Source organism: Canis aureus, chromosome 7, assembly GCF_053574225.1.
Source record: "Canis aureus isolate CA01 chromosome 7, VMU_Caureus_v.1.0, whole genome shotgun sequence".
Taxonomy (NCBI): domain Eukaryota; kingdom Metazoa; phylum Chordata; class Mammalia; order Carnivora; family Canidae; genus Canis; species Canis aureus.
Window position 1 is genome coordinate 60719820 of NC_135617.1, and position 21456 is coordinate 60741275.

General features: G+C 41.9%; 1 long non-coding RNA gene across 6 annotated transcripts in view; it reads left to right on the top strand.

Moving 5' to 3' along the window:
* LOC144317482 (uncharacterized) overlaps positions 1 to 21456 on the top strand; it is a 46974-nt gene that overhangs the window by 822 nt on the left and 24696 nt on the right. For 3 of the 6 annotated variants that reach the window (XR_013383484.1, XR_013383482.1, XR_013383480.1), the window contains exon 2: positions 8288 to 8337. The exons of 1 other annotated variant lie outside the window; for it this stretch is intronic. This is a non-coding gene — a long non-coding RNA (uncharacterized LOC144317482). Of the gene's footprint in view, positions 1 to 8287; positions 8338 to 17337; positions 17452 to 21456 lie in introns of all 6 variants that reach the window. 2 more of the 6 variants (XR_013383483.1, XR_013383481.1) reach the window with 1 other exon arrangement.

A 21456-nucleotide genomic window follows, 5' to 3' on the forward strand; every position in this document is an offset into this window, starting at 1 on the left:
GAGAGACACACACAGAGAGAGGCAGAGGCATAGGCAGGAAGGGAAGTAGGCTCCCTGGGAGCCTGATGCCAGGACTCCATCCCAGGATCCCAGGACCCCAGGATCACAGCCTGAGCCCAAGGCAGATGCTCAACCACTGAGGCACCCAGGTGTCCCAATAAATAAATTTTATTTATTTATTTATTTATTTATTTATGAGAGACACAGAGAGAGAGAGAGGCAGAGACACACGCAGAGGGAGAAGCAGGCTCCCTGAGGGGAACTCCATGCGGGACTTGATCCCAGGATCACAACCTGAGCCAAAAGCAGATGTTCAAGCATTGAGCTACCCAGGCACCCCTCAATAAATACATTTTAGAAAAGCAGTGGGAAGAGTAGTTAGATGCACCTGGCTTTAAATCCTGACTCAACCATTGTTTAGCAATGTGGTCTCCGGACAAGTTGCTTCTTCATCTTAGTTTTATTATCTGTGTATTGGGCATAGTGTTGGTACCTTACAAAAGTATGTACGGCACTCAAAAATAGCTCAACAAATAACTGTGATTGTCCCTTTTAGTCTTAGTAAGAAGCCTGGTGTCTCTAATATCAGGAATTAGTGTTCCTATTTTTATAAATTAAGAAATGTAGATGGATGGCTCAATGAGTTAAGCGTCAATTCTTGATTTCTGCTCAGGTCGTGATCTCAGGGTCCTGAAATTGAGCCTGGAGTTGGGCTGTGCATTGTGTGTGGAGCCTGCCTCCCTAAGATTCTCTTTCTCTCTCCTTCACACACCTCCCCACCCACCCACCCCCACAGGCACTCTATCTCTCTCTAAAAAGAAAAAAAAAGAAATGTAGATTTGCATTTCACAACTGAGTTCCCCCTACTAATCTGAAGAAAGTGATACAGGGTGAAGCCCCCTCATTTGCATAACAGTCTAATGCCCTAGTTTTCTTTTTTTAATTTCTTATTAAGATTTTATTATTTTATTTATTCATAAGAGAAACAGAGAGAGCGAGAGAGGCAGAGACATAGACAGAGGGAGAAGCAGGCTATCCATGCAGGGAGCCCGATGTGGGACTCGATCCCAGGACCCCGGGATCATGCCCTGAGCCAAAGGTAGATGCTCAACCTCTGAGCCACCCAGGCATCCTTAGTTTTCTTTTGTAAGATTTGTTTTTTAAGATTTTATTTATTTATTTGAGAGAGATAGCAAGGGAGAGCACAAGCCAAGGAGAGAGGCAGAAATGGACTCCCCACCCGGCAGGGAGCCTGTGATGCAGGGCTCAATCCTGGGGTTCCTAGAACCATGACCTGAGCCAAAGGCAGATGCTTAACCAACTGAGCCACCCAGGTGCCCTCTAATGCCCTGATTTTCATTAGGAAGTTTGACAAAGGAGTCATACCACTGACAGGATCATTTCTGAGTGTCACAAACAACCAACTTACATTTTCCCCAGAACATAGATCATTTGAAACAAATCATTTCTCCAGTCAGTATCATTTAGCCCCTTAGTTTTAACCAGTTTCCCAGAGAAATTTTACACCATGGTTTCTAAAATATGAGGCAAACAGTACAAATTTGTCTTCCTTTTACTTTTGGGGAGTTGTTGGTAAGTGGAGTGATAGCCAGGTGCGAATATGAGGTAAAGAGGGAGAAGAGGAAATCATTGGTCACTAGATAATTCACAATCCGTAGAGTAGAAGGATGACCAAATTATCCAAAATCTGGATGGTTAAAGGAAGATTCTACAATTTTGAAAACCAACTTCAGGCTCATCATATCCAGATCTAATACGAACTGTCCACCTTAAAAATTAAACAACAGAGGTTATGGAGCAGCAAATGAGTTTATTCAGGAATAGCAAGAGGAAATGCAATTCAGGACACTCAAGTGATGACAAACCATAGGCAAGTACAGAGAGCAGAGGAGGAGACTGTCCTTGTGTTCTTTTAAGAGGAAAGGAAGGAGCTGGAAGGGGTGGTTTTGAACACAAATCTATTGGAGGAAAATGAGCATTGGAAGTGGCTGCAGGTGAGGGCAGCTTGCTATTGCTGGGCTGGGAGGAAATCTTCCTTTTTCCTACTGAGCTGTGCAAGCTTCCATGAGTGATAGTGCATGAGAGCTCCCCCTTCATGGCTTCGTTATTCCTTTTTTTTTTTAATGATTTTATTTATTTATTCATAGAGACACACACAGAGAGAGAGAGAGAGAGAGAGAGAGAGAGAGGCACAGGCAGAGGGAGAGGGAGAAGCAAGCTCCACGCAGGGAGCCCAACATGGGACTCGATCCAGGGTCCCCAGGATCAAACCCCGGACTGCAGGCGGCGCTAAACCGCTGCGCCACCAGGGCTGCCCCGTTATTCTATTTTGAATGAGGTTTCCTTTATGTATTTTTACAGAACTGAGCCTGGGTGACCAGGCACTCACAGAGTTAATGGCAGTGGGAGTAGGCAAATTGAGATTCAGCTGAGTACCTAAGAGGGGCTGAGAGAGAAGAAAATGCAATAGAGGCATTTCTGAGGAATAAAGAAGAGCTCTCTCAGAGAATAGCTTCCCAAGGAAGTAGGTTCTGTCTCCCGGGTCCCCTCTTGGCTTACTTTCTGCTTTCTGCTTGCACTTTGCTCCATAGTTATCAGCAAGGTGATTTGCTAGAGAGCAATGGGACAAGTGTGGCTATTACTGAATCTGGTCAAGTTTCTTGCCACACCCAGGTGTTCATCCTACCCACATCTTTTTCATGCCTGGTCACCATTTGAGAGGTCACTTGAGTGGTGCTAGTCTGAAGGCTAGGAAGGGAATAGGAACTAGGGCTGCCCAAACCACCTGTCATTAGCTTCTTTTTCCCAAAGAAGACCTTTCCTATAAATGAAATCATATAATATGTGGCCTTTTGTGTCTGGCTTCTTTCACTTAGCATGTGTTTTTGAAGTTCACCAATGTTATAATATGTATTAGTTCATTCTTCTTTTACTTCTTTTTTAAAGATGTATTTATTATTTTAGAGGTAGGGTGAGAGGGAATCTTAAGCAGATCCTGCCCTGAGCACAGAGCCTGATACAGGGCTCAATCACATGACCCTGAGATCACGAACTGAGCCAAATCACGAATTGGATGCTTAACTGGCTGTGCCATCCAGGTGCCCTCATTCCTCTTCTTAAAACAAACTTATTGAGAGCTAATTCACATAAACAGTTCACTTAGAGTGTACCACATAAAGTATACAATTCAGTGGTTTTGACTACATTCACATATATATTCAATTATCACCACAGTAAACTTTAGAACATATTAATCACCTCAAAAAGAAACCCTGTACCCTTTAGCTATCTCTCTTTTATTCATCATGTCCCTTCCCTTCCACTAGCCCTAATCCATCTATCTCTAGAGATTTACCTACTTTAGACTTTCATATGAATGCACCATATATGTCAACTTTTGTGACTTTTTTCATTTAGCATAATAGTTTTCAGTGTTTATGCAATTTGTAGCATGTATCAATACTTCATTCCTTATTTCTTTTTATTGTGGTGAAATGTACATATCATAGAATTTACCAGTTTAAACATTTTAAATATACATACAGTTTTATTGGTACTAAGTATATTTATATTGTTGTCTGGTCATCACCACTATCTACATACTTCTTCCAACTTCCCAAACTGATACTTTATACCCATTACATGCTAGTTCTATATTCCCCCTCTCTCAAGCCCCTGGAAACCACTATTCTGTTTTGTCTCTATAAATTTGAATAGTCTAGGTATTTCAAATAAGTGGAATCATACAAATATGTCTTTTTGTGACTGGCCCATTTCACTTAACATAATTGTTTTTTAGCTTCTATTAATGGATTGTTCATTGCAGTTGTATAACAATATAATTTTTAAAAATATTGATCTTGGGGCACCCGGCTGTCTCAGTCAGAAGAACACGTGACTTTTTTTTTTTTTTTTAAGATTTTATTTATTTATTCATGAGAGACAGAGAGAGAGACAGGCAGAGGGAGAAGCAGGCTCCATGCAGGGAGCCCAATGTGGGACTCGATCCCGGGACCCCAGGATCACACCCTGGGCAGAAGGCAGTTGCTAAACCACTGAGCCACCCAGGGATCCCCTTGTTTTCTTTGTATAAGTAGGCTTCACTCCAGCATGGAGCCCAATATGAGGCTCAAACTCATGACCATGAGATCAAGACCTAAGCCAAGATCAAGAGTCAGACACTTAACTGAGTCACCTAAGCACTTCAGCTGTGTGTTTTTAATAGATGATCTTTATCAGGTTGAGGAAGTTCCCTTCTATTCCTAATTTGTTGAGTGTTTTTTATCATGAAAGGGTGTTGGGTTTTGTCAAATTTTTCTTCTTTGTCTGTTGAGATGATCATGTAATTTTTTTCCATTCTAGTAACAGAACGTATTACATGAACTGATTTTCAGATGTTGAACCAACCTGGCATTGTAGTTTTTTCCTTTTTATTCCTGAGTGGTATTCCAATGAATGAATATACCACATTTGTATTCATCCATTGAAGGAAGTTTGGGTTGTTTCCAGTTGGGCTATTATGAATAACACTGCTATAAACATTCATATAAAAGTCTTCATGTGGGAGTGCATGAGTAGCTCAGTCAGTTGGGCACCTACCTTTGACTCAGTCATGGTCCCAGGGTCCTGGGTTGGAACCCCACATTGGACTCCCTGCTCAGCAGGGAGTCGGCTTCTCCCTCTCCCTCTTTCCCAGCTGTGCACTCATTCTCACTCACTTTCTCTCTCAAATAAATAAATAAAATCATTTTTTTAAGATTTTATTTATTTATTCATGAGAGACACAGAGAGAGAGAGAGGCAGAGAGACAGGCAGAGGGAGAAGGAGGCTCCATGCAGGGAACCTGATGTGGGATTCAATCCCAGGACCCCGGGGTCACGCCCTGGGCTGAAGGCGGGGCGCTAAACCGCTAAGCCACCTGGGCTGCCCAGCAGCACTTTTTTTTTTTTTTTAAGATTGTTTTTATTTGGGGGATCCCTGGGTGGCGCAGCGGTTTAGCGCCTGCCTTTGGCCCAGGGTGCGATCCTGGGGACCCGGGATCGAGTCCCACGTCGGGCTCCCGGTGCATGGAGCCTGCTTCTCCCTCTGCCTGTGTCTCTGCCTCTCTCTCTCTCTCTCTCTGTGTGACTATCATAAATAAATTAAAAAATAAAAAATAAAAAAAAAATAAAGATTGTTTTTATTTATTTGACAGAGAATGAGAGTACAATCAAGGGGAATAGCAGGCAGAGTGAGAGGGGGAAGCAGGCTCCTCACTGAGCAGGGAGTCCCTAGTGCTCTTGATCCTAGGACCCTGGGATCAGGACCTGAGCCAAAGGGAGACGCTTCACTGACTGAGCCACCCAGGTGCCCCTGGGCCAGCACTTTTTTTTTTGGGGGGGGGCAGCACTTTTAATTGTTTCTCTTTTTAATTTTAGCCATTCTAGTGGTGCTAGATGATATCTCATTGTGGGTTTTTTTCATTATGTTTTTTTTTTTTAAGATTTTATTTATTTATTCATGAGAGACACAGAGAGAGAGAGGCACAGACACAGGAGAGGGAGAAGCAGGCCCCCGCAGGGAGCCCAGCGTGGGACTTGATCCTGAGTCTCCAGGATCACACCCCGAGGGGGTGCTAAACCACTGAGCCACCCGGGCTGCCCCTTCATTATGGTTTTAATTTGCATTTCTCTGATGGATAATGATGTTGAACATTTTTTCAACTGCTTATTTTCATGTGCTTTTTAGTCATTCATACATTTTCTTGAGTGAAATGTGTGTTGAATTCTTTTTTTTTTTTTTTTTTAAGATTTATTTATTTATTTATTCATAGACACAGAGGGAGAGAGGCAGAGACACAGGGAGAGGGAGAAGCAGGCTCCATGCAGGGAGCCCGATGTGGGACTCCATCCTGGGTCTCCAGGATCACACCCCAGGCTGCAGGCGGCGCCAAGCCGCTGCGCCAACAGGGCTGCCCTGTGTGTTGAATTCTTTTGCCCATTTTTAAATTCTGTTGTTTTGACAAAAAGCATGTTTAATAGCACTGTATGGTGACAGGTGATAGCTACACTTGTGGTCAACATAGTATAACATATAGACTTGGGGATCACTGTGTTGCATACCTGAAACTAATGTAACATTCTGTGTCAACCATACTTCAATAATAATAATAACAAGAAAGAATGGTAAAGTCAGTGCAGGAGGAGAGGAGAATGAAGCTTGAGAGGAAGAATTTTTTTTTCCTTTAAGTAGGCTCCATGTCCATTGTGGGACTCTTGAGATCAAGAGTCACATGCTCAAAAAAAAAAAAAAAAAAAAAGAGTCACATGCTCTACTGATTGAGCCAGCCAGGTGCCCCGAAAGGAAGAAATTTATTATACTCACATATCCTAGAGAGAGGTCACTGCACACTCTGCAGGGCCACATAGCAAGCACCAGCATTGGTCTCGAGGTGGAGCATTGTCCATGGCCCTTGCTGGGCTTTCCATGGAAAAGGCAAGGCAGGACAGTTTAGGATTGGCTAGTTTAAAATAATTTTGGTCAGCTGTAAGCTATAGAGGTGGTCCTTAGTTACCTGGTACTGGGATCTAGAGTCATTTAGGGCAAGGGAAATGCAGTTTACCCTTAAGCAATGTGGGGGTTGGGGCACCAGCACACCCTGTCTCCCACCCTGTGTGCAGTCAAAAATCTGCATATACCTTTTGACTCCCCTAAAACTTTACTAATAGTGTACTGATGCCTGAAAGCCTTACTGCTAACATAAACAGTCAACACATATTTTGCATGTTGTATATTTTATATACTGTATCCTTACAATAAAGTAAGCCAGAGAAAAGAAAATAGGGGCGCCTGGGTGACTTAGTTGGTTAAGCATCTGCCTTTGGCTCAGGTCATGATCCCGGAACCCTGGGATCAAGCCCCTGTGACCGACTCTGCTTGGCAGGGAACCTACTTCTCCCTCTCCTCCTGAGCTCAAGTTCTCTATCATTACCTCTCTCTCTCAAATAAATAAATTAAAAATATATTTTTTAAAAAAGAAAAGAAAATGTTATTGGGAAAATATAAGGCAGAGAAAGTACATTTATAGTACTGTAGTATGTTTATTGAAAAAATTCAAAAAAAAAAAAAAGAAAAGAAAAAATTCCACGTCTAGGGAGATCCCTGGGTGGCTCAGCGGTTTAGCGCCTGCCTTCGGCCCAGGGCGCAATCCTGGAGACCTGGGGTCGAGTCCCACGTCGGGCTCCCTGCATGGAGCCTGCTTCTCCCTCTGCCTGTGTCTCTGCCTCTCTCTCTCTCTCTCTCTCTCTCTCTCTCTATGTCTATCATGAATAAATAAATAAAATCATCTTTAAAAAAAAATTCTATGTCTAAGTAGACCTGCACAGTTCAAACCCGGGCTGTCCAAGGGCCAACTGTATTGGCTTAGCATGTGAAAGTGCTATCAGAAGTAGTTGGTAGGCATATGAAAGGGATGCTTGAAGGCTACTCTGGGAGGGGCAGACTCTCCTCAGCCAGAAAGGTGTTTTAAGGTCATACTGTCAAATACATGTCAAAATGTCCTAATATATAGAAATTTTTAAAAATATTTACAATTCAACATGTTTATCTTAATGACTTTTTTTTGAAGATTTTATTTATTTATTCATGAGACACAGAGAGAGAGGCAGAGACACAGGCAGAGGGAGAAGCAGGCCCCTCCCAGGGAGTCCAACGTGGGACCCGATCCCCGGACCAGGATCACACCCCAAGTAGAAGGCAAGATGCTCAACCTGTGAGCCACCCAGGCATCCCTCTTATGATGATCTATTTTAAATACTTTTTTTGGGTCAAAAACTCAGAGTTGTATTTTTTTTAAAGAGTTTATTTATTTATTCATGAGACACAGAGCGGGGGGCAGAGACACAGGCAGAGGGAGAAGCAGGCTCCATGTAGGGAGCCTGACACGGGACTCGATCCCGGGTCTTCAGGATCTCGCCCTGGGCTGAAGACGGCACTAAACCGTTGAGCCACCTGGGCTGCCCAGAGTTGTATATTTTTAATACATTCAATGTACAGGAAGTGTCTGCCATATATATATACTGACAATGTCTGTCCTCTGTCAAATACTTCATCTTCCATTGAAATAAACTAATCATGGCCCTGTGATAACAATAATATCTTACTCTGAAGTTGAATGGCTAAATAGACTGAGAAGATATGGCATCTTGCCGTGAATTTATCCTTGAATGCAATAAAGTGACTTCATCTGCTGCATTTCTTGCCTACATTCTCTGCTTTGTTCTCACAGGATCCTCCCTCAGGAGGAGTTTTGATAGTAGTCAGAGCAAAAGACTGGAGGTAAGTGAAAATTTCTTTTATCCTGTCACCTGTTGATGGAAATTTGGATTGCTGCATCTGTTTGACACTGCTTCCTAATCCACAGAGAAAACGGTGGCACTCACCACCACACCTACCACTGAAAGCACCTGTACTCATTACACTCTGTCCTTCTCCTGCATATATATAGCTGGACTATCTCTGCTCCCAAAGCCAAGTCCTTGACTTGGGTACTAGATCTCTTCTCCTCTCAACTACTCAGAGACACTGCACCTGCCAGCCATGTGCCCCTCTGTCTTCAGTGTGTCCTGTTTGCATAATCTCCATTAGCAAATATACAAAACTATATGATCTTTTTTTTTTTTTTTTTTTTTTTTAAAGATTTATTTATTTATTTATGATAGAGATAGACACAGAGAGAGAGAGGCAGAGACACAGGAGGAGGGAGAATCAGGCTCCATGCTGGGAGCCTGATGTGGGAATCGATCCAGGGACTCCAGGATCACGCCCTGGGCCAAAGGCAAGAGCTAAACTGCTGAGCCACCCAGGGATCCCACAAAACTATATGATCTTTCACTGTGATTGTGATTGGGGTTCATGGTATTGTTGGAAAGACATCATTTATAGGCACAACAGGGCCTGTAAATAAAAGTATGAAAATGAAAAATTAAAGCATAAGGTAGCAAATGATAATGTGTTAAGTTTCATGGCTTCTTTAATAATATAAGTTCAGAAGGTAGATAAGTGTGGTTTTAGGTGGTATAGAGAAACAGAATGGAGGACAGCTTTCTGAAATGCTATATTTATCAGAGTTCTCAGTCACAAGCAATGGAAATAGATTCTGGTTTTTTAAGTTAAGCTATAAATAGCTCACAGAATCACTGGGAAAATTGGAGAACCAGGCTCAGAGCCTAACTGGCTAAGACCACAGCCAAAAATCACTCCATAAACACTGGTGAGGATACCACTGTCCACTAGATGTCACACCTCACACCACTGACGCCATCAGGCTGAGAACTGAGCTCCACAGGACTGCCAGGAACACTCTTCCATTGATTCTGCTTCTTTCCACCAATAAGTCCAGAGTCAAAGTCTAAGGTAACTGCATCTGATCAGCCCAGCCCAGGTCAGTGCCAGCTGCAGAAGGGGCTGGGAGAGCACATACTTGGCATTTTCAGCTTCTAGCATGACTAGTGGGTTCTGCATAAAAGATTCATAAGAAATTCTGTGATGCTGAGTAGCCTCCCCCAACCCCCTCAAGAAAGAAATGTCCAACTATCATTGGCCAAACCTAGAGGGCAGGAAAAGAAAGGGAAATGTTGGTCAAAGATGGAGAAGTGGTCTAGGATGATGGAAATGATTCTTGAGGAAGCCTAGGAGGAGTATTCATGGAAAGAAAAGCTAGGGGGCCAAGTGCCTTGAAGAATTCTAGGAAGGGTAGGAGTGCACTTTGTATTTGGAAGTCTTCACCAAGGGCAATTTTCTTAAAAATTTTATTTATTTATTCATGAGAGACACACACACAGAGAGAGAGAGAGAGAGAGGCAGAGACACAGGCTCCGTGCAAGGAGCCTGACGTGGGACTCGATCCTGGGTCTCTAGGATCAGGCCCTGGGCTGAAGTGAAGGCGGTGCTAAACCACTGAGCCACCAGGGCTGCCCACCAAGGGCAATTTTAATGGAATGTCAATTTCAGTGGCATGTTGAGGTCAAAGCCAATTACAGAGACTTGGGAAGAAAATGAGGATAAAGACTGGGAGGAATCTGGCATCAGAAATATTGAGGGGTGCCTGGCTGGCTCAGTTGGTGGAACATGTGACTCTAGATCTGGGGGTTGTGAGTTTGAGCCCTACTTTGGGTGCAGAGATGACTTAAAAATAAAATCTTAAAAAATATATATTTTGAAAATGTTTGCCTCTGTTAATCATCACAAAAACACTATGGGTTTTGATTACTCGTGAGGATGATTATCTTTCAGTGGGTTTTTTTGGGGGGACACTTGCATTCCTCTTTTGTGAACAGCCCATTCATATCTTTGCTTATTTTTCTATCGAGGTGTTTTTCTCCCAAGGAATTGCAGGTGCTTTTTATTGATTACGGGTGTTAACCCTCTATCTGTCATATGTGTTGCAAATATTTATTCCCCACTTACTGTCTTTGGATTTCCTTTACCATGTCTTTTGCTATACAGTTTTAAATTTTATGTTGCCAAATGTGTCTATTCCTTTGTGCATCAGAACTGTTGCTCTCATCCTATAGTTACACAAATGTTTGACATGATTTTCCTCTAATATTTTTATTATTTTATCTGGATCTTTTTTAATCCACATGGCCTGTCAGTTAACACATGTACAAGTGTTTCTTGAGTGGAATTGCTAGGTCATTGGTTCACAAGTGTTCAAATTCACAAGATGGTGTCATGTTGTTTGCCAAGTAGTTGAACCAAATTACACTCGCATTAGTAGTGGATGAGAATTTCTATATTTTCTGATACCTGGCATTATGAGGCTTCTTAATTTTTAAGAAACTGGTGGCTATATACAGTATCTCATATAATCTTTTAAAAATCCTTTTTGTTTTCGTTCATTTAGATATAATTTACATACACATATGTATGCACAGATCTCAAATAAGTTTGAGCAGTTATGACAAACTATCATTGCCCTAATCAAACTCTACAACATTATCATCACCCCAGAAAGTTCCCTCCTACCCCTTTCTTTTTTTTTTTAATTTTTATTTATTTATGATAGACACAGAGAGAGAGAGAGGCAGAGACACAGGCAGAGGGAGAAGCAGGCTCCATGCACCGGGAGCCCGATGTGGGACTTGATCCCCGGTCTCCGGGATCGCGCCCTGGGCCAAAGGCAGGCGCCAAACCACTGCGCCACCCAGGGATCCCCTCCTACCCCTTTCTAATCAATTCCTGGCCCCCACAGAGGCAGCCAAAGTTCTGGTTGTATTGCCATGAATTAATTTTGCTGGCTTCCACATTTTATATGAATACAGTTTGGGTTCTTTTGTGTCTGGCTTCTTTTCTTTAACATTCTTTTTTGAGATTAGTCTATGCTATTGTATATGTCAGTAGCTTGTCCTTTTTATTTCTAATATTCCACTCCAAAGCTGTATCCTCATTTGTTTATCTTTTCATCTGTTGATGGAAATTTGGGTTGTTTCCATCAGAAAAACTTCCAGCAGGGATCCCTGGGTGGCGCAGCGGTTTGGCGCCTGCCTTTGGCCCAGGGCGCGATCCTGGAGACCCGGGATCGAATCCCACATCAGGCTCCCGGTGCATGGAGCCTGCTTCTCCCTCTGCCTGTGTCTCTGCCTCTCTCTCTCTCTCTGTGACTATCATAAATAAATAAAAATTAAAAAAAAAAAAGAAAAAGAAAAACTTCCAGCAGAAGTTATTAATCTTAATAAAGTCCAAATTGGGGATCCCTGGGTGGCGTAGCAGTTTGGTGCCTGCCTTTGGCCCAGGGTGCGATCCTGGAGACCTGGGATCGAATCCCACATCGGGCTCCCGGTGCGTGGAGCCTGCTTCTCCCTCTGCCTATGTCTCTGCCTCTCTCTCTGTGACTATCATAAATAAATAAAAAATTAAAAAAAATAATAAAGTCCAATTTGTCTTTTTTTCTTGTATGGCCAGTGCCTTTTACATCCTATCTAAGAAATCTTTGTCTACCTCAAGATTGTTGGGATTTCTTAAAAAGATTTTATTTATTTATTTATTCATGAGAGACACACAAAGAGACAGAGAGACACAGGCAGAGGGAGAAGCAGGCTCCTGGTGGGGAGCCTGACACAAGACTCAATCCCAGGACCCTGGGATCACTTCCTGACCCCAAAGGCAGACACTCAACTGATAAGCCACCCAGGTGTCCCTCTACCTCGAGATTGTGAAGGCATTCTATATTGTATTAGTTTTCTAGGACTATATGATCTGTTTTTCACTCATAGTACTTCTGACATCAAATGTGAGTTTTTTTCCATACCAAGCATTTTCTGCAAACATCGACTAAATGTCTTACAATTCATTTCTGACACTAACTACCTAGAATAAGTTCAGACTCTACAGGTTTAAGGTTTTAATCCCAAAATTGCCATCACCTCAAATGCCCATTGAAAGTTCCAGGTTGCCACCTGCACTTCTGACCAACTGGCTATAACTTGTGAGAGTTCTCACAACTCCCATCTCAGATTCAATAATTTGATAGAATGGCTCACAGAACTCAAGAAAATCCTTTACTTACTATTACTGGTTTATTGTAAGAGACGCATCTCAGGGTTAGCCACATGGAAGAGACACATAGAACAAGATATGGGGTAAGGGACAAGGAGCTTCCTCTGGGCATGCTATACTCCTAGAACTTTGATATGTTCACCCCATCATTAGGGGTTCCATTATTTAAGCATAATTGATTAAATCATTGGCTATTGGGAATTAACTCAATCTCTAGCTCCCTTCCCTTTCCTAGAGGTGGGGAGTGGAGGATGGGACTGACACTTCTAACCCTTTAATGAAGCCTTGGTCTTAAGGCTATCAACCCCTTTACCCCCAAAGCCATTTACAGGTTCCCAGCCACTAGTCATCTAATTTCACTCAGTTGATTACAAGGATTTTAGAAGTTCTGTGCCAGGAACTGGGGACAAAGACCAAACATATTTCTTTCTTCCTTCCTTTTTTTCAAAAAAAATTTTTATAAGGTTCTGTAACCAAACCAATGTGAGTTCCTTCTTTGGTGAGTCAGAAACTGCACCAGGTTGAGTTGTCACACAAAGTACACTTTATTTGCAGCAAATAGAATCACAGGGAATAGCTTGCAAAGTCATGGCTCCTGGAGCAAGGGTGGATGGGTTCCTTTTATTTAGGGTTAGAATGAATATTTAGTTAGAGAAGCCTTGTAATATGTACAGGTGGCAAAGATAGTGCAGGCACCTTAAGGAAACATGCCTATACATACATTGTTGTTATGTAAATGAGGCTTGTGTTCCTCCCTGGGTGGAGATTTAGGATTCTAATGAGATAAAGGTAGTTGTCAATCATTCCATGGTCTTTCCGTGATCCATCTGTGTAAGCATGAGTTAGGGGTTAAGTTCAAACTAGTCTGGGCCACCTGGGTGGGCAGGAGGTCCTGTCAGGGCAGTCTTTATTGCTCCAGGGGCCATTTTGCTTTCCTTTGCCTGAGTTAAAAGATAAACTGGAAAGAAGAGGTTAAGGAAAAAGTAGGATAAAGGTCAGTAAGTACAAGCAGGTGGGCAGTAAAGATCAGGTCTTGGAGACTATCTGGTGACAATTTCACTTAAATTTATTTTTGTCAACATATTGTAAACAACAGAAATATAGAGATAATATATAATAATTTTGGTACATTACCAAACATAATTGTTCTATAAGTACATTGATTTGTATTTATTTTTTTTAGTTTCAGCTGTATCAAGGTAATTGACAAAAAACTTGTAAGACATTTAAAGTATACATCATGATATTTTGATAAATGTATATATTGTGAAGGGAACCCCCATCTAGCTAATTAACACAACTATCACTTCACATATTTATCTTTTTTTTTTTTTTTTGGTGATAACATTTAAGTTCTACTCTCAGCAAATTTCAGTTATATAATACAATGTCATCCAACTGCAGTCACCATGTTTTATGGTAGACCCTTGGAACTTAACTCATTTAAAAAAATATTTTATTTATTTGACAGAGAGAGGAGAGCAAGAGAGAGAGAAAGAGAGAGCACAAGCAGGGGAAGTGGCAGGTGGAGGGAGAGAGAGAAGCAGGCCCCCCAAGGAGCAGGGAACCCAACTTGGGGATTGATCCCAGGACTCCAGGACCATGACCTGAGCTGAAGGCAGATGCTTAACCAATTGAGCTACCCAGGTGCCCCTCATTTTTTTTTTTTTTTTTTTAAGATTTTACTTATTTGAGAGAGAAAGAGATAGCACAAGCCAGGGGGGAGGCAGAGGGAGAGGGAGAAGCAGGCTCCCTGTTGAGCAAAGAGCCCAACACAGGGCCCAATCCCAGGGCCACTGGATCACAACCTGAGTCCAAGGCAGATGCCCAACTGACTGAGCAACACAGGCACCCCCAGAACTTAACTCATTTTATAGCTGAAAGTTCATACCTTTTTACCAACCTCTCCCTCCTCCACCCCAACCTCTACCTCTGGCAACTACTTTTTTACTCTCTCTCTCTTTCATTTTTTTCCCCTTCACACCTTAAGTGACACTGTGCAGTATTTATCTTTCTCTGGTTTGTTTCACATAGCATAATGCCCCCAAGACCTATCCATGTTGTTCTAAGCGGCAGGATTTCCTGCTTTCTCATGGCTGAATAATATTCCCATATATATAATCACATCTTCTTTATTCCTCCACTGATGGACATTTAAGTTATTTCTCTATCTTAGCTACCGTGAATAATACTGCAGTGAACATGGGAATGCAGATATTTCTTTGATATCTTGTTTTAATTTCTTTTGGATTTATATCCCGAAGTGGGATTGCTGGAACATATGTTAGTTCTATTTTTAATTTTTGGAGGAAACTTCATGCTGTTTTCTTTCCATAGTGACTGAAATTTACGTTCCCACCCATGGTACACAAGGATTCCATTTTCTCCATATTCTCATTAATGCCTCTTATTTTTTGTCTTTTTTTTTACATTTATTCTATGCAGAATTTACTCCTGGGCCATAAATTTTTGCTTCTTCAGTTTCTTCTGGAATATATTTTTCTGTGCAAACTCCTCTTCTGGTTTAGGAACAATCCTACTCTTTTTCAGTAAGGATCATCTCAATGTGGCAGGGAGAGCACATGTTTGGGTTAATCCGACCTGAGCCCTGTAAATTTTACACCGCATCTTGGGGGCTTTGTTCACCTGGATGTGCTCAATGACCAGAGAATCTACCTCTAAACTCTTAAGATCAGGACACCTGGGTGGTTCAACCATTGAGCATCGGCCTTTGGCTCAGGTCGGGATCCTGGGGTCCTGGGATTGAGTCCTGCATCGGGCTCCCCACAGGGAGCCTGCTTTTCCTCTATGTCTCTGCCTTTGTCTCTGTGTCTCTCATGAACAAATAAAATCTAAAAAACAAAATCCCTTAAGTTCAGCATTTACTCTCTGCATTTTTAAGCATGAGCAGTAAAAATTCAGCACCGACCCAGTCAGCTCCACTGTTTGACCTGGGCACACCTACCAACTCCACCATTGTAGGGAAGGAATGACACATGCTGCTTCTGCGAAGTGACATCTTTCAGATACTTGATGGCTTTTCAGATATGCATACCCTTGATGGCCTGGGCAGTTTCATGTGTGTTCGTAAAGTGAGCATGAAGATTTGAACCTCTTGACTTGCATGATTTGGTAGGGTTTTCTGGATTAAGCGAACAGAGAACCATTTTCAGAGGTAACCTCAGGCCACTTAGAGGAAGAGCATCTTTTGCCTTTTTTGATGATAGCCATTGTAATAGGTGTGAGGTGGTTTCTCATTGTGATTCTGATTTGCATTTCCTTGATAATTAGTGATGTTGAATACCTTTCATGTACTTGTTGGCCATTATATTGTATGTATTCTTCGGAAAACTGTCATTCCGTTTCTCTGCTCGTTTTTACATCAGATTTTTTTTTTCTATTGAGATGTATGGGTCCTTTATATTTCAGATATGACCTCTTATCAGATACATAGTTTATAAATATTTTCTTCATTCTGTAGTTTGCTCTTTTCAATTGATTGTTTCCCTTGCTCTGTAGAAGCTCTACAGTTTGATGTGGTCCCACTTGTTTATTTGCACTCTGGTTGCCTTTGCTTTTGGTGAATAATCGAAAATATTGTTGCCAAAAAAAAAAAGCTTACCTCCTATGTCTTCTAAGAGTTTTATGATTTTGGGTCTTAAGTTCAAGTCTTGAATTCATTTTGAATGGATTTTTGTGTATGGTGAGAGATAGGGGTCTAGTTTATCTTTTTGCATGTGACTGTCCAACTTTCCCAGCTTGATTTATTGAAGACTCCCCTTTCCTGATTGTGTGTTCTTAGCTCCTTTGTTGTATATTAATCAACCATATATGCATTAAGTTTATTTATGGGGTCTCTATTCTGTTCCATTGATTTAGGTGTCTGTTTTTATGTCAGTGTCACACTATTTTGATTACTATAGCTTTGTAATTTATTTTGTAATCTATAGATGTATATATATATATATTTTTAAGATTTGTTCATTTATTTTGGGGGGGAGGGGCAGAGGGAGAGGGAAGAGAGAAGCTCAAGCAGACTCCTTGCTAATTGAGGAGCCCAACATGGGGCCTGATCCCACGACCCTGAGATTGTGACCTGAGCCAGCAAAATCAAGAGTGGGCTGCTCAACCAAGGGCGCCACTATTTTGAAGTATATTTTGAAATCAAGAGGTGTGATGCCTTTAGCTTTGGTCTTTCTCAAGATTGCTTTGGCTATTTGGGGTCTTTCATGGTTCCCTACAAATTTTGGGATTGTCTGTTCTATTTCTGTGAAACATGCAATTGGAGTTTTGAGAGGAATTGTTTTAAATCTGTAGATTATGTCAGGTTTAATCCGATAGGTAGTGAAACGGAATAGAGAAGCCAGGCAAAAGTTGGTCAAAAGAGGCTTTTCATGGGACACTCTCTGGGGGAGGTTCCACGGCCCACAGGGGAGGGAGAGATGCGGGAAGTCTTGGGGGGGGGGGGAGTCACGCCCAGGCAAACCGCAGGAGGTTCTATAAAGAGTTTTCAGTGGGAAGATGGGGCAGGGTGGCATTCCGATTAGGGCAAGGGTTACAGGTCTTTGTAAGATAAGTTAGGTAGGGCGGCAAGGTGGTCTTATTGGGAGGTTGCCGGCCTGGGATTGCCGTTTTGAGGTCCCCAGTCTTGCCAGCCCAACAGACTGCTTTGGGTAGTATGGACATTTTAACAATCTCAATTCTTCCAGTTGATGAGTACAGATATCTTCCCATTTATTTGTGTCTTTTTAAAAATATTTTATTTTGTTTATTTGGAAGAGAGAGAGAATGAATGGTGAGGAAGAGCAGAAGGAGACAGAGAGAGAGAGAGAAGCAGACCTGGAGATCATGACCTGAGCCAAACGCAGATCCTTAACCGAATGAGCCATCCAGGTGCCCCTATTTTTGTCTTTTTCTATTTCTTTCATCAGTTTCTTATAGTTTTTAGTATACAGATCTTTCACCTCTGGTTAAATTTATTCCTAGATAATTTGTTCTTTTTGATGCAAAAAGATTTCCTGGTGGGGTCAAGTAGTATTTCATGGTTTTGATTTGCATTTCCTTAATGACTAATGATGTTAAGCATCTTTTTGATGTAGTGTGAGGGTTGGGGTTCAGAGCTGACAGCCAAGAAAGAATTTTTCCTCAGTACAAATAAGGTGGTTTTATCAAAGCAAGAGACCAGACCCTGAGCAGAATGAGCTGCTGCCCCGGGATTGTGAGGAGCAACTGATTGTATACTTTAGAGTTAGGTGAAGTAAAAATAAAGGCAGGTTTTCTTTTTTTTTTTTTTTTAATTTATTTTTTTATTGGTGTTCAATTTACTAACATACAGAATAACACCCAGTGCCCGTCACCCATTCACTCCCACCCCCCGCCCTCCTCCCCTTCTACCACCCCTAGTTCGTTTCCCAGAGTTAGCAGTCTTTACGTTCTGTAGCAGTCTTTACGTTCTGAAGGCAGGTTTTCAAAAGGACTTTCATATGCTAAAGAAGACTCACAGGACCCTGGAGGCTTAGGTATTGTTAAAGTTAAGATTGTTTTTCCCTCTAGCAAAATATTAACATTAAGACAATTGGGAGTTTCCTAGAAGAATAATATAATCTGCTTGCCTCAAGTATTTGTCAATGGGCTGCAGATTATAAGGTCATTTAAATTTTTCTTTCTCTTTGGTTCCCCACGTCATTTCTTGCTCTTTTTTTTTTTAATTTTTTTTTTATTTTATTTATTTATGATAGTCACAGAGAGAGAGAGAGAGGCAGAGACACAGGCAGAGGGAGAAGCAGGCTCCATGCACCGGGAGCCTGATGTGGGATTCGATCCCGGGTCTCCAGGATCGTGCCCTGGGCCAAAGGCAGGCGCCAAACCACTGTGCCACCCAGGGATCCCCTCATTTCTTGCTCTTATTGGCCAATTGTAGGTCTTCTGTGGAGAAATACCTCTCCAAATGTTTAGGATAGGTTTACTTCTAAATAACAAACTGTGGGTGTAGCCCTTTGTGGTTCGTGCTTTATTGGGGGTTTCATCTTCTAGAATCCATACTTTGGAAAGCCCTGGCTGTAATCTGAGTCTCAGAATCCACAGCTCAGGGGGCACCTGGGTGGCTCAGTGGTTAAGTGTCTGCCTTTGGCTCAGGTTGTGGTCCCGGGATCCTGGGATGGAGTCCCGCAACAGATTCCCCACAGAGAGCCTGCTTCTCCCTCTGCCTATGTCTCTGCTGCTCTTTCAAATGAATAAATAAATAAAATCTTAAAAAAAAAAAAAAAAAAAAAGAACCCACTGCTCAAATTCACTTGGTTTGACAATATTCTAGCAGTGAAAACTGTTTCACTGGTCTGCCTGTCTGATTTTCTGCCTTTGTTCAGTTTCTGGTCTGAACATTCCTCACTTTCCTCTCAACTCATGGATGCATTCAAGAGGATTTATCCTCCCCCCCCCACCCCGCCCCCAGCATTTTAGTTGTTTACAGTGGAAAGTTTCAACCTTGACTCCTATCTCACCATGTTACCAGAAACAAAAGTTGAGTTTCTTGAAATTTAAAAAATCTATTTCATGGGATGCCTGGGTGGCTCAGTGGTTGAGCATCTGTTTTCAGCTCAGGGTGTGATCCTGGAGTCCCGGGATCGAATTCCGCATTGGGCTCCCTGCATGGAGGCTGCTTCTCCTCCTTCTGCCTGTGTCTCTGCCTCTCATGAATAAATAAATAAATTTTAAAAAATCTATTTCATATATACATATATTTTTTTTAAATAAATAAACAAAAATTATAAAAAAATCTTTCTTTTCAGTTCATTTTGGGATGCTCTCTTGGGCGAGGTTCCGTGGCCCTGCAAGGGAGCAAAGCCGGGGAGGTGGCGGGCAGGAAGTCGCGCCCAGGGGAGGGCAAGTGGGCTTTCTAAGCAGGGAGGGGTAGGGAGTTGTGTGTCTGTAGGGGTGATAGGTATTAGGGCATGTACTGGCAGACTTCGGGCGGTCTGCTGGTGGTGGGAAAGTTCCGAGGTGGGGGCCATAAGGTGGAGGGTCCGCTGCCATTTTGTTGGTGCCTCCCGATCCCCTTGATCCCACCAGCCCAACACTATTGACCTACTATCATTCATTATTTTTTACTTCTGCCTTTTCTAGGACTTCCTATAGATGGAATCATGTAGTACAGACTCTTGGGCCTGACTTCTTCCATTCAGCACAATGTTTTGGAGATCCATCCACATTCTTACATGTGTCAGTGGCTCATTCCTTTTTTGTTGCTGAGTAGCAATCCAGTGTTTAGATATATCACATTCAGGTAATTTTTGAGATAAGATTTCTGCATATTACAGGGCAGAGAAAAAGTCAATAAACAGAGGAAGAAGGGATCTATTAACGTGGAAGATTAATATAGACAATTTCTGCTGTATGTCCTTTTTTTTTTAAAAAAAAGATTTTATTTATTTATTCATGATAGACATAGAGAGAGAGAGAGGCAGAGACACAGGGAGAGGGAGAAGCAGGTCCATGCAGGGAGCCCAATCCTGGGACTCCAGGATCACGCCCTGGAGTGAAGGCAGGCGCTGAACCGCTGAGCCACCCAGGGATTCCCCCCCGCCCCCCCATATTCTTTATTAAAGAAAGTCTGGAGATGCTGGGGTGGCTCAGTGTTTGAGCGTCTGCCTTTGGCTCAGGGTGTGATCCTGGAGTCCCGGGATCGAGTCCCACATCCAGCTCCCTGCATGGAGCCTGCTTCTCCCTCTGCCTATGTCTCTGCCCCTCTTTCCGTGTCTCTCATGAATAAATAAAATCGAAGAAGAAGAAGAAAGAAGAAAGAAGAAAGAAGAAGAAAAGAAAGAAAAAGAAAGAAGGAAGGAAGGAAGGAAGGAAGGAAGGAAGGAAGGAAGGAAAGAGAGAGAGAGAGAGAGAAAGAAAGAAAGAAAGAAAGAAAGAAAGAAAGAAAGAAAGAAAGAAAGAAAGTCTTCCCATCTGTTTCTTCAGTCCTTTAAATCAAGATTTAAAGGACTGAATTTTGCTTTCAATGCTAATGAAATTCCAGATCCTGGCCTTCAAAAGCAAGTCTCAAAATTTTTAACAAATGTATCTGTGAAAGAAATTGTGACGTCGCCTCTTCCTTATTGCAACAGAGGGAGCAATAGGATTCTGCATTACCAAACTAGTTCAAAGAATCCCATTTGAGAAGGAATTAAACTGGGAACCTTTGTAAAAATGTCAGTCTTGTTTACCATTTCTATTTGTGCCGATTGGAGACTTGATGACTACTTATATCTATTATCAACTTGCTAAGTTCTCTCTTAACTTAAATATATCCTTGGAAGTATAATTTGAAGAAAGGGATCATATAAGACTTTTGTCCTGGAAAATTACTTGCAAAATAAACTTATAATTCTATTTTTTTAATTTTTTAAATTTTTATTTATTTATGATAGTCAGAGAGAGAGAGAGAGAGAGGGGCAGAGACACAGGCAGAGGGAGAAGCAGGCTCCATGCACCGGGAGCCCGATGTGGGATTCGACCCCGGGTCTCCAGGATCGCGCCCTGGGCCAAAGGCAGGTGCCAAACCACTGCGCCACCCAGGGATCCCGCAAAATAAACTTATAATTCTAATTAGTTTTCTTACTTGATCATGCGGGTTTATTGCCCCAATAATATTGTGCTATTCGGTATTTTTATGTTCCTAAACGCAGCAAATACTCTAAGTATAAATACTGTCTCCTCAGATAAGAAGAAGATGATTGGCATAATGCAAAACATAAAAACCCCTAACTGTGCTAGGTTTTTATTTTTACAAAAAGATTGAGTCTGGTTTCATTTAAATTAATACCAAAGAATGAGAATAATTGTGAAAGAAGCGCCCTCCAGAGGCAGGAAAGCATTCAAATCATTTACACTTAAAATAGTACTTGGTTACAA